Raw genomic sequence first — 10741 nt, 5'->3', positions numbered from 1 at the left:
ACAGTCCAATATGGAATTGGGTACTACCCTTTTTAAACCCGTTTCTCTTCCCTCTCATAATCCTAGTGGTTGTACCCTGCCTTATAAACTTCCTGTCTAGATTTTTTTCAACAACAGATTCAAAAAATTGCTAACCAGACTTTTAATCAGTTGCTATTACAACTCCTAGCTACAGAGCCAGAGGCCAGCGACTCCCAAATATACGTTGATGGTGAAGATGAAGTTTGCCCAAAAGGGCTTTGATGCCCTGATTCAACACCAAGTAGTCTAACAAAAACATTGCTCCTCTTTCCCATGACATATTTGTTTATTAATAATAAACAACAAAAAGGGGGGAATGTAAGCCCCTCAAGTCACATGACCTCCAACTGCCAGGTTCCACCCACAGGGCACTCTAACTGCCTTAACTGCTGGACCTAGCCCCACCCTTCAGAGTAAGAAGCCCAGTCTCTGAACATGAAATCCCACCAATCTCCACCCTGGAGAGCTCTACCCTCTCCCCAAGAAACTCTATATGAGCCCTGTATCCTGTTCAGATTGCTGCTGTTTCTCAATTGCAAGCTTTGGCTGTCAGCCTTCTGGGTTTTCCTGTTCCAAAAATTGTCTTGTGTGAGGTTTGTTGTGTGATATTACCTTGTGGTATTCCTTGGCACCTAACTGCCAGGAAACCTTTCCATCCAAGCTTTAATGCTTACAGTGGGGGCAGGCTTTGATGTTTCCCATGCCCAGGATACTGCCCAGTGTCCCAGTTGACTCCCTGTAACCTGCAAGAAGAAGAACCTTCAGCTGCTTCTCCAGCACCACGTCTGCCTACACGCTGCCATGCTCCCTGCCATGATGATAATGGACTGAACCCCTGAAACTGTGAGTTGTCATGGTCATGGTGTTTCTTTACAGCAATAGAAATTTTTGATGAGACAAATGTCTTTTAGAAACTGTCACTTGCCTATGGGTCACGTCTGTTTTCTCTTTATCCAGAGGCAGTCATTTGCCCCCCAGGGACAAATACCTCTTCTCCCTCTCTTTTGCCCACCTTTTCTTCTCTCCCTTATTCCTTTCCCTTTCTCCCTTGTCCTTTATCTCCTACCTTCCAGTACCCTGAACTCTGGTGAGTAGGTGAATAATCTATTTAGATACCAGCTCTACTTCTCCATGTTCAACGACAAAAGTGTTACCTCCAGAAACAAGACCTTAACATCAGGTTGTGTGAGGAACCAAGAGCCTTGGCAACAGCCTGTGCTATTTGGTGGTTTCCATGGGTCCCTTTTGTTAATAACTCAACAGGCTGTAACCTGTTCCTGGCACTGGAGGTTTAATTTGGTGGCACAAGATGTCTACTTGAAGCCTTCTCTCCCTTGTTATTTTTTTTTTGTCACCATGTGGGTTCCTTTCACATACTGATAGGAAGCTCCTAGGGTAGTCAGTTCCAAAGGAACTTTTTTATTTTCCATTTCTTATATTTCCTTTCTTTTTTAATTGATTTTTGTTGAGCTTTATATTTTTTGCTCCTCTCCTTGCCTCTCCCCTCCCCTCTTCAATCCTCATCAAAAAACCTTTAGTATTGGTTGTCCCTCTCTGTTTTCCTTTCTTTACCTTTCTGTCCCATCCCCCTTTCATTAAACCACCCAACTCTAGTTTTCCTTTGTAACTTCATGACACTATAGACTATTTCCTTTCCTGGAGAGATACTCTCCTGGTCCCTTAGTAGGTACCAAACCTCTGTGGTTATTCAGATTGTAGTTTCCATATCAGAATCTTAAAAGGTAACATCCTTAAAAGAGAAAACATATAATCTTTGTCTACATGTGCTGAGCACTGTAGGCTTTTGTTGCTGGAGTGTGACCTGGGCGTGCGCAGAAAACACAGGGGGCACAGTCGCTGAGAACCATTGTGTGCTCATAGCACATTACTATGTCCATGGAACTGGGTTGCTAAGGATGAAGCAGAGTTCAGCTCACACTGAACCAAGGACCTGCCCTGTCAGGATGTTCTTTTGGATCAGTGGGGACTTAATGAGTGTTTTTATTATTTACTGTTGGGTTTGGGAGGGTGGAGGGTGCAGGTGGCAAAAGGGGAAGGCAGGGAGGGCCGGGAGGGCCTGTGGAGCCTTGAGGCTCAATATGAAGGAGGACCTTGATTATGATGCCCGCACTATTAGAGCCCCTCAGCAGTACACCTGCCTGTGACCCGCATGCCTGAGTCATGGGTGCTTGGGTAGTAAAAAGCAGGAATTTCCCCTGTACTTAATCAGGTATGACCCTGTGGGGCAGCTCCACAGGGCGGCCAGTGTGGGCGATGTGACTTCAGTTGAGAGACTCATCAACTTCAATCAATAAATACCATGTAAACGGATATGACAGGAGTGGCAGGTAATGGGGCCTGGGGAGGGGCAAGGGGCAGAAGGGGCAGGAGGTGCAGGAGGTGCAGGAGGGGCAGGAGGGGCAGGAGGGGCAGGAGGGGCAGGAGGGGCAGGAGGGGCAGGAGGAGCAGAAACTATTTGGCACAGTCAGGGGTTACCAGGGAGAAACACACCTTCCAGAGCTGCCTGAGGTAGGGCAGGTGTCATGCTCAAGACTCTTCTTTCATGGAAACCACTGGGTTTTGTGCCTGCTTTAGACTTCTAGGCATCTGAAACCTGCACACCTTGGAAGGGCAGCTCCTAGGCTTTCTTTAAGAGAAGCAACACAAAGAACTCCAGTTAGTTTACAAATCCTTTTACACTGTCTCCTTTAGAGCACTTTATTGGGCACTTTAAAGGGATTTAGCTAATAAAACCACATACATTTTTTTATGTGTACACTTAATTTTTTTTTAGATTTCAGTGTTTTGCCTGCGTGTATTTTCATTGTACCACACACACATCAGAAGAGGGCATTGGATCTCCTGGAACTGGAGTTATGGACAGTTGTGATCTGCTATGTGGGTGCTGAGAACCAAACCCAGGTCCCCTATGAGAAAAACTAGAGCTCATAAATACCAAGCCATCTCTCCAGGCTTAATGCATATGTTTTTAATGCTATGCTATATTTAACACAGAAAATTGTATCATGAGATGGATTTTCACATAAAATGACAACTTGAAGCCAAAAAAAGAATCGCCAAGAAATCTTACGTCTATGTGTTCTATGTTTGCTGAGGAATCTCATAAGGAAATTTTCAACATGAACTATAACTCAGTCCACCGGCCCCTTATATACATGTTGTATGTGCTTTGGTACCTACGTGAAGGCTAGAGGTCGACATTTTCTTCTTCAATTTCTTTTCCTCTCATTAAAAAATTCTTATGTGTGTGTGCACACATGAGCCCCACACATGCCAAGTAAGTGTGTGAAGGTTAGAAGAGAGCCATATTTGACAGTTGTATTCTGCCACATAGTGGGTTCTGGGGATTGAACTCGGGCCATTGGGTCTGCCAGTGGGTGCCCTCACGTGGTGAATCACCCTGTGGTCCCTACACCTCAACTTTTGAGACAGATTCTCTCACCCAAATCCCCACTGTGTTTGACTGATTTTCTTGGTGTATACTGATTCACCTAGACTTGCAAGAAAGAAAGCATGGGGATCCTCCTGCATCCACATCTCCAAGTTTCTCAAGGTGCTGGAGATTCTGAAGTTGGTGTCTCAGGCTTGCAGGGTGAGTGCTTAGCAACTGAGTTTTAACAATCACTGCAGCCCTCTTTCCTAGTCCTTGTTTCTTATTTCTCTCTAGGTTATAGGCAGGAAACTATAGCCCTCAACAGTAGATTCTCCATAGGAAGTAGTCTAGCAAAAACAATGACCACATTCACAAAAAGATGGATTATGGATGTTTGATATCATTTAAGGGGGGGTGTCAAAGTATTATTTTGCTTAATAAATGTATTCTTTAAAAACACTGAATTCTCCAGCTCTATTTTTCTATCCTGTCAATCCATTTATTCCCCGTGTGTAACTTAGATATCTCCTGTACAGCATACAAATTTACTAGCCCTCAAGATCCTCTCATTCTTAATATATTCATGTTCCTCTGCCCAGTCAGCTTTCCTTACATTCTACAAATTTAAATATTGAATACAATGAACTATGCTCAATGGAATCCCTAGTATTTTTTGGCTTAAGGCTTTTTGAAAATCAAAGCAAGGGAGCTATGATACCATGGGTTATCTCCTTCTGGAGAGATTTGCTCAAGTTTGATGCTAGGAGATGAACACATGGAGAGGTATAAGAGAAAGCCATTTGCTACCGTCTGGTGTCTTTATTAACATGGACACTCTGTACCTTGTCTGAGGACTATGCTGTGTCCCTGTTGGCAGCAAATATAAAAACATTACTTCTGGACATTGAAAAATGAAAAAAAAATCAAAGTGTTGATGACCGAGGATTTAGATTTTTGTTTGTTGTTATTGCTATTCTAAATCTGTTTACAATTCATAGTCTTAAGAGCTGATGTTTACATAGATATGAGTGACCTGTAGAATCGTCATGGGCCTGTGGATTGTGTCATGTTTCATTTGATGTAAGGCACAATGGACTGCATGGTGACCTTTTATTTCATATGGTAGGAATTATAAGTGGCAGATGTCAGCGATGCTAAAGTGTGAAATAAAGAGGAAGGTGGGTGCAGTGGAACAGCCTGCACTCCTACCTACTGGGAGGATTAGCAAGTTTAAGGCCAGCTTAGGGAATAGAGTTTTAAAACCTTGTAAAGTTATTTAAAGAAAAATATTTGCAGTAGGTATAATTCTGTTACTTCTCTTCACTGAAATATTGTGCTTGTTAACATTAGGAAAACCAATCATAATTGTATCCAGCAAACACTGAGCTGTCAGGCTGGAAGCATTTGTACGTGCTCTTGAAGATGCGAGTTGAAGCATCACAGCAGCATTGTGTAAGATAGCTACAGTGTTGAATCCCCATTCTACAGATGGAGAGATTGATTTATGGGCTCACAGGAAGTCTAAGTAGTAACTACTAACTAACAGTGATTGGGGTAGGATTCAAATCCAAGCTGAGTTCAATCTATTAGGTGTTCTGTTTCCAGAGAGTACTCTGAGGAAGGATGGAGCCTGATACAGAGCACTCGCCTTGGATGGGACAGCCATGCACTGTAGGCCCAGCACAGAAATGAACACCTGAGTAGAGAAATAAGTAAAAGAGAAAATTTTAGTTTCTTCTCTTACATCAGAAGGAAATGCATGTTGCCATCTAGTATTTACACTTGAATGTGCCTTTACATAGCAATCTGTAATTTCCTAAAATGTCCTCTCAATTTGTAGGACATCACTGCATTACGCCCGTGCCCTGCTGTGGTGATATTATTATCCAACTGAACAGATTTTAATATCCAGGATGATGGTGGTTGCACATTCTTGATTAAGGAAGTTATCAGACAACAGTTTTGGTATGAAATGGATTAAATCTTATTCTAGTTTTGTTTTTGTTGTTGTGATAAAACACTGGCTAAAACCAGCTCAGGAAAGGAAATGTTTATTCAGCCTACAATTTCACATCACAGTCCGTCATGAAGGGAAACCAAGGCAGGAGCTCAATCAGGACCAGAGGCAGGAAACGAAGCAGAGGTTATGGGGAAATTCTGCTTTTTCATGGCTTTTTTCCAAGGCTTGCTCAGATTTCTTATACTACTCAGGACCACCTGCCCAGTCATGCCACCACCCCTAGGAAGCTGTGCCCTCCCATATCAACCTCAGTCAAGAAAATGCTCTACAGACTTCCCAGAGTCCAGTCTGGTGGAGGCAATTCTTCAGGTGAGGTTCCTTCTTTCCCAGTGTCTTCAGTCTCTGTCAAGCTATATATAAAACAAGCAAAGAAATGAGCATCTTCCTTCACTACAACAATAGCCAAACAGTGCTGGTGAAACGCTTTACTATCTAGGTGTGGTGGCACACCCCTGAAATTCTACCCCTTGGAAAGCTTTGGTGGGGAGGTTATGAATTTAGGCAAGCCTGGGGTCCTTACGAGGACCCTGTCTCAAAGAGAGAGGGATAATGTGTATAACCTAAACAACTGGTCTGATCGAAGGGTAACTATTCAATGCGATAGTCAGAATGCTTATCTCGACTCTCTTGAATTCAGTATCTCTTTCTTTATACCATATCCACAGGTCACCCAGCAGGACAACGTGGAGTGTGTTTCTATATTACTGATGCAGAGTGCTGATCCCCACATCATAGATTTCAGAGGGAATGCAGCCCCACACCATGCCATTTCCAGAGGTAACACAACAGTTGCCAGCAACCTGCTCGGATACAACATAAATATTGAAGCCAAAACAGAGGTAAAAATAATTCAATTTCATTCCCAAAGTACTTCCAGCAATGACACTCAAATCACTTTCCACATTCTGAAGCTCAAGCAGTCTCACTGAATCTGTTCAGAGTCAAACATTTTTAAAAATCTGTTTTTCATAGTTCTTGTAAGTAACTTAAAGGAACGCAGCACAGCACATTTTGATTCAGATGTGGACTTTACTTTCAAATTGAACAAGTAAACGATTTGGGCACACATATACTTCACATACTCACAAGCAATAAAAAATAATTTTAACTTAAATGTCTGTAGACAAAAACAGAAATCTGTGCAATTAATAAGCCATTGATGTGGTTTGTCTCTCAGAGATGAGGCTAGAGTGCAAAGGTCACAGGTACAAAAGCAAATGCGGAAATTTGATCATTGAAGAAAACATACTGAGAAGATATTTTTATTTTACTTTTTTCATATTTTCTATGTACATAGTGAAGGGGCGAAAATATGACTCCATCTTAGAGAAGGAGCAACTCCATTGTAATTAATGACCTAAGCCTGAATCCAGTAGATTCCCCACTTGGCTAAACAGTTCCAAACCTGTTCCTATAAGGCTGGAAGACCCAGAGTTGCTGGATCTGGCTGTTACTGACCATGTGACAGAAAAATCCCACAATGGATGAAAATGTTACTAGCCCTGTCCAATCAACATGCACCCCATATAACTACTCCCTGACTGCCCGATTATAACAAAGATACTAAGAATTCCCAGAATTTCCTTTAAAAGGGCCTGCATGTCTTTGTTCCTGGTCTTCATTAACATTTTATATGGGTGATGGACTGTTGAATGCTAGCTATTTCTGAAGAACAAGTACTCTTTGTGTTACATACCATTTGAGTCTGTGGTCTTTCTCCAGGATCTTTGGACCACTACAATAGGAAATGATGTTTGGTTTGGGAGATAATTTTTAGTTTAAGGAAAAAAATAGTTTTGAAAAACGGATTGAGAAACTGCTCCAGAGATGCCTCTTGAGTTCAGTCATTCAACAGAGACACACCAAACCTAACTACATGTTTTAGGGTTGGGGCAATGGAAACACATCTCCGTGGAGCTAAGAAGCTTGGAACCAGCTAGTGTTTGTGGGAAGTTCTGGAGATGAGTGGTGTTCAAGGGCAATGTTGGACAGGGGAAGGTATGTCAAAGGGAATGGAACCCCTGTGTATGTGAATCTGCAGCAAGGGCTGAAGGAAAATCTATCCTTTTGTGACTCTTTTTGTTTATGAAATCTTTGATAAATTTTCAGTTGAGAAGCATGTCAATGGGCACAGGAGACCACTTCCTAGGTAGAACCCCAGTAGCACAGACAATAGGAGCAACAATGAATAAATGGGACCTCCTGAAACTGAGAAGCTTCTGCAAAGCAAAGGACATTGTCATTGAGACAAAAAGGCAACCTACTGATTGGGAGAAGATCTTCACCAACCCCGCATCAGACAAAGGTCTGATCTCCAAAATATACAAAGAACTCAAGAAACTAGACACTAAAACTCTAATTAACCCAATCAAAAAACAGGGTACTGAACTGAACAGAGAATTCTCAACAGAAGAAGTTCAAATGGCCAAAAGACACTTAAGGTCATGCTCAACCTCCTTAGTGATCAGGGAAATGCAAATCAAAACAACTTTGAGATACCATCTTTTTTTTTGTCCTATGTGCCAGTTTAATTTCTGAAGACAAACATCTTAGATTATGTGTCTATACATACTGCATTTGCTTATACAAATCTAATGTTATATATTTCAGATTTATAAACTTCTTACCTAACCCTTTCTCAGGGTCCATGACTGCCAACTCTGTCTCTGTAAGCCACTACAGACCCTGTTGAGTTGATTCTGTGGCCTGTATTCTGTAGTATCCTCAACTCCTCTGGCTATATAAGCGGTAACATCTTTACATTAAACAATGATACATGATATGGTGTCATTTACTACTTCTTTTTCATGGCTTTATAGTTTCCCTTGTGGCACTTCTTTTTTTTTCATAAAAAATGCTTATTTTAGAACAGGAAATCTAAAGGACACACAAGCCTGAGAAATGCAGTCGGTCATCAGCATCCATAAACACATAAACAGGGATCTATACCACACACAATCACACACGCGCACAGACACACAGACACACACACACACACACACAGAGAGAGAGAGAGAGAGAGAGAGAGAGAGAGAGAGAGAGAGAGAGGAGGGCAAGGAGGGAAAAGCACAGCAGCAGGATTGACTTTCATCAGTTTTAGTTAGAGCATGAGGCTACTTAACATCTACGTAAATCAAGAATCAAAAATAGGCAAATACTGGTTCTTATCTGGCTTCCTCCTTTCCTCCTTTCCCCCTTAAATAGGATGTTGTCACCCACATTCAGAGTGACTCTTCCTGCCTGGAAGAGAAAAAGTCATGGGAAGAAAGTAAACACATGTCTATCTTGCTTTGCATTCTTAGTGTTTGATGAGTGAAGTCCTTGAAATGACCAAAGGCTGTCATTTGTGTTTCCAGATGAGAATCTAAAGCTCAGCCATGTCAGTTTAGCTGCTGAAGGCCCTCCCAGCTAGCGGGGATACAAGTTCACACTGGGATCACTCAGGGAGTCCCTGATTTCTGGGTGAGAACCTTCTGGGCAAGGATGGGTCCCCCAACCTTTGGTGTTCATGTTTCTTGCATGGCCTTTGACTTCATTTTCTCTTCTTCTTCTCTCTCTGTGCCCAGAGGCGATCCTGAGACTCCATTCGTGTGTACTTTGCTGCCTTCTCATTGGGTCCAGCCAGTGGTAGAGTAGATGTGCACATATTTATTCTCCTCTTGTCCTCCCTTGGCAGGATCTTGTGCTAGCCATGGCCCCCTCTCTGATGGCTAGTTCTACTTGTCTACCTTACAATGAAGAATCGCCTAGTAAGAGAGACTTGAAGTTTTTTTTTTTTTTTGAAGAGGGGATGCAGTGAACTTTATTGATGGTATTCAAGAGAGTAGGGCTCCCTAAGCCCCTCCTGTTATCCCCATTCCTCCCTTACTCCCTTCTCTCTAACCCTCTCCCCTTCCAACAACCCTCCCACCCCCCCCCCCCATGCACCCGCGGTTACCTTACAAGGGACTCTTGTCTATTTTCCAATCTCCAGGCAGAGAGCTACATGATTTTCATCAGATTCACCTTCTTTTTTAGCTTCTCTAGGATCACGAATTATAGGCTCAAAGACCTTTAATTATGGTTAAAATCCACATATGAGTGAATACATACCATATTCCTCTTTTTGGGTCTGGCTTACCTCACTCAGTAAAGCATTTTCTATATCCATCCATTTGCATGCAAAATTCAAGATGTCATTGTTTTTTACCACTGAGTAGTACTCTAATGTGTATATGTTCCACACCTTTATTAACCATTCTTCTATTGAGGGGCACCTAGGTTGTTTCCAGGTTCTGGCTATTACAAATAGTGCTGCTATGAACATAGTTGACAAATGCTTTTTTAGTATGATAGGGCATCTCTTGGGTATATTCCCAAGAGTGGAATTGCTGGGCCCTGAGGGAGGTTGACTCCCAGTTTCCTGAGAAACCGCCACATTGATTTCCACAGTGGCTGCACAAGTTTGCATTCCCACCAACAATGGATGAGTGTTCCCCTCATTCCACATCCTCTCCAGCATAGGCTCTCAATGGTGTTTTTGAGTTTGGCTAATCTGACAGGTGTAAGATGATATCTCAAAGTGGTTTTGATTTGCATTTCCCTGATCGCTAAGGAGGTTGAGCATGACCTTAACTGCATTTTGGCCATTCGGAATTCATCTGTTGTGAATTCTCTGTTCAGTTCAGTACCCCATTTTTTAATTGGGTTAATTAGAGTTTTAGTGTCTAGTTTCTTGAGTTGTTTGTATATTTTGGAGATCAGACCTTTGTCTGATGAGGGGTTTGTGAAGATCTTCTCCCAGTCAGAAGGTAGCCTTTTGGTCTGACAGTGTCCTTTGCATTACAGAAGCTTCTCAGTTTCAAGGTCCCATTTATTCATTGCTTCTCTTATTGTCTGCGCTCCTGGGGTTCTGCTTAGGAACTGGTCTCCTGTGCCTATATCTTGTAGACTACTTCCCACTTTCTCTTCTATCAGGTTCAAAGTGGTCAGATTAATGTTGATGTCTTTAATCCATTTGGACCTGAGTTTTGTGCATGGTGATAGATATGGATCTATTTTCATTCTTCTACAGGTTGACATCCAGTTATGCCAGCACCATTTGTTAAAGATGCTTTCCTTCTTCCATTGTATACCTTTAGCTCCCTTGTCAAATATCAGGTGTTCATAAGTTTGTGGGTTAATACCCGGGTCTTCTATTCGATTCCATAGGTCGACTTCTCTGTTGTTATGCCAATACCAAGCTGTTTTCAATAATGTTGCTCTGTAATAGAGTTTGAAGTCAGGGAGGGTAATGTCTCCAGAAGTTCCTTTATTGTATAAGATTT

The 10741-nt window shown here is 42.1% G+C and overlaps 2 long non-coding RNA genes across 5 annotated transcripts in view; both read left to right on the top strand.

The window, feature by feature from the left end:
• The first annotated feature begins 422 nt into the window (after positions 1-422).
• Positions 423-5375, top strand: LOC125400614 (uncharacterized). Its single transcript, XR_015735952.1, has 4 exons — positions 423-864; positions 2252-2369; positions 3538-3634; positions 5256-5375. It is a non-coding gene; the product is annotated as an uncharacterized LOC125400614 (long non-coding RNA).
• Positions 5376-6280: 905 nt separating this feature from the next.
• Positions 6281-10741, top strand: part of LOC125400579 (uncharacterized) — a 28535-nt gene continuing 24074 nt past the window's right edge. For 3 of the 4 annotated variants that reach the window (XR_015735951.1, XR_015735950.1, XR_015735948.1), the window contains exon 1: positions 6281-9184. This is a non-coding gene — a long non-coding RNA (uncharacterized LOC125400579). The remainder of the gene's footprint in view (positions 9185-10741) is intronic. The other variant, XR_015735949.1, reaches the window with a different exon arrangement.

Source organism: Myodes glareolus, chromosome 22, assembly GCF_982192425.1.
Source record: "Myodes glareolus chromosome 22, mMyoGla1.1, whole genome shotgun sequence".
NCBI classification, from domain to species: Eukaryota; Metazoa; Chordata; class Mammalia; order Rodentia; family Cricetidae; genus Myodes; species Myodes glareolus.
This window is presented reverse-complemented; position numbering and strand designations above follow the sequence as displayed.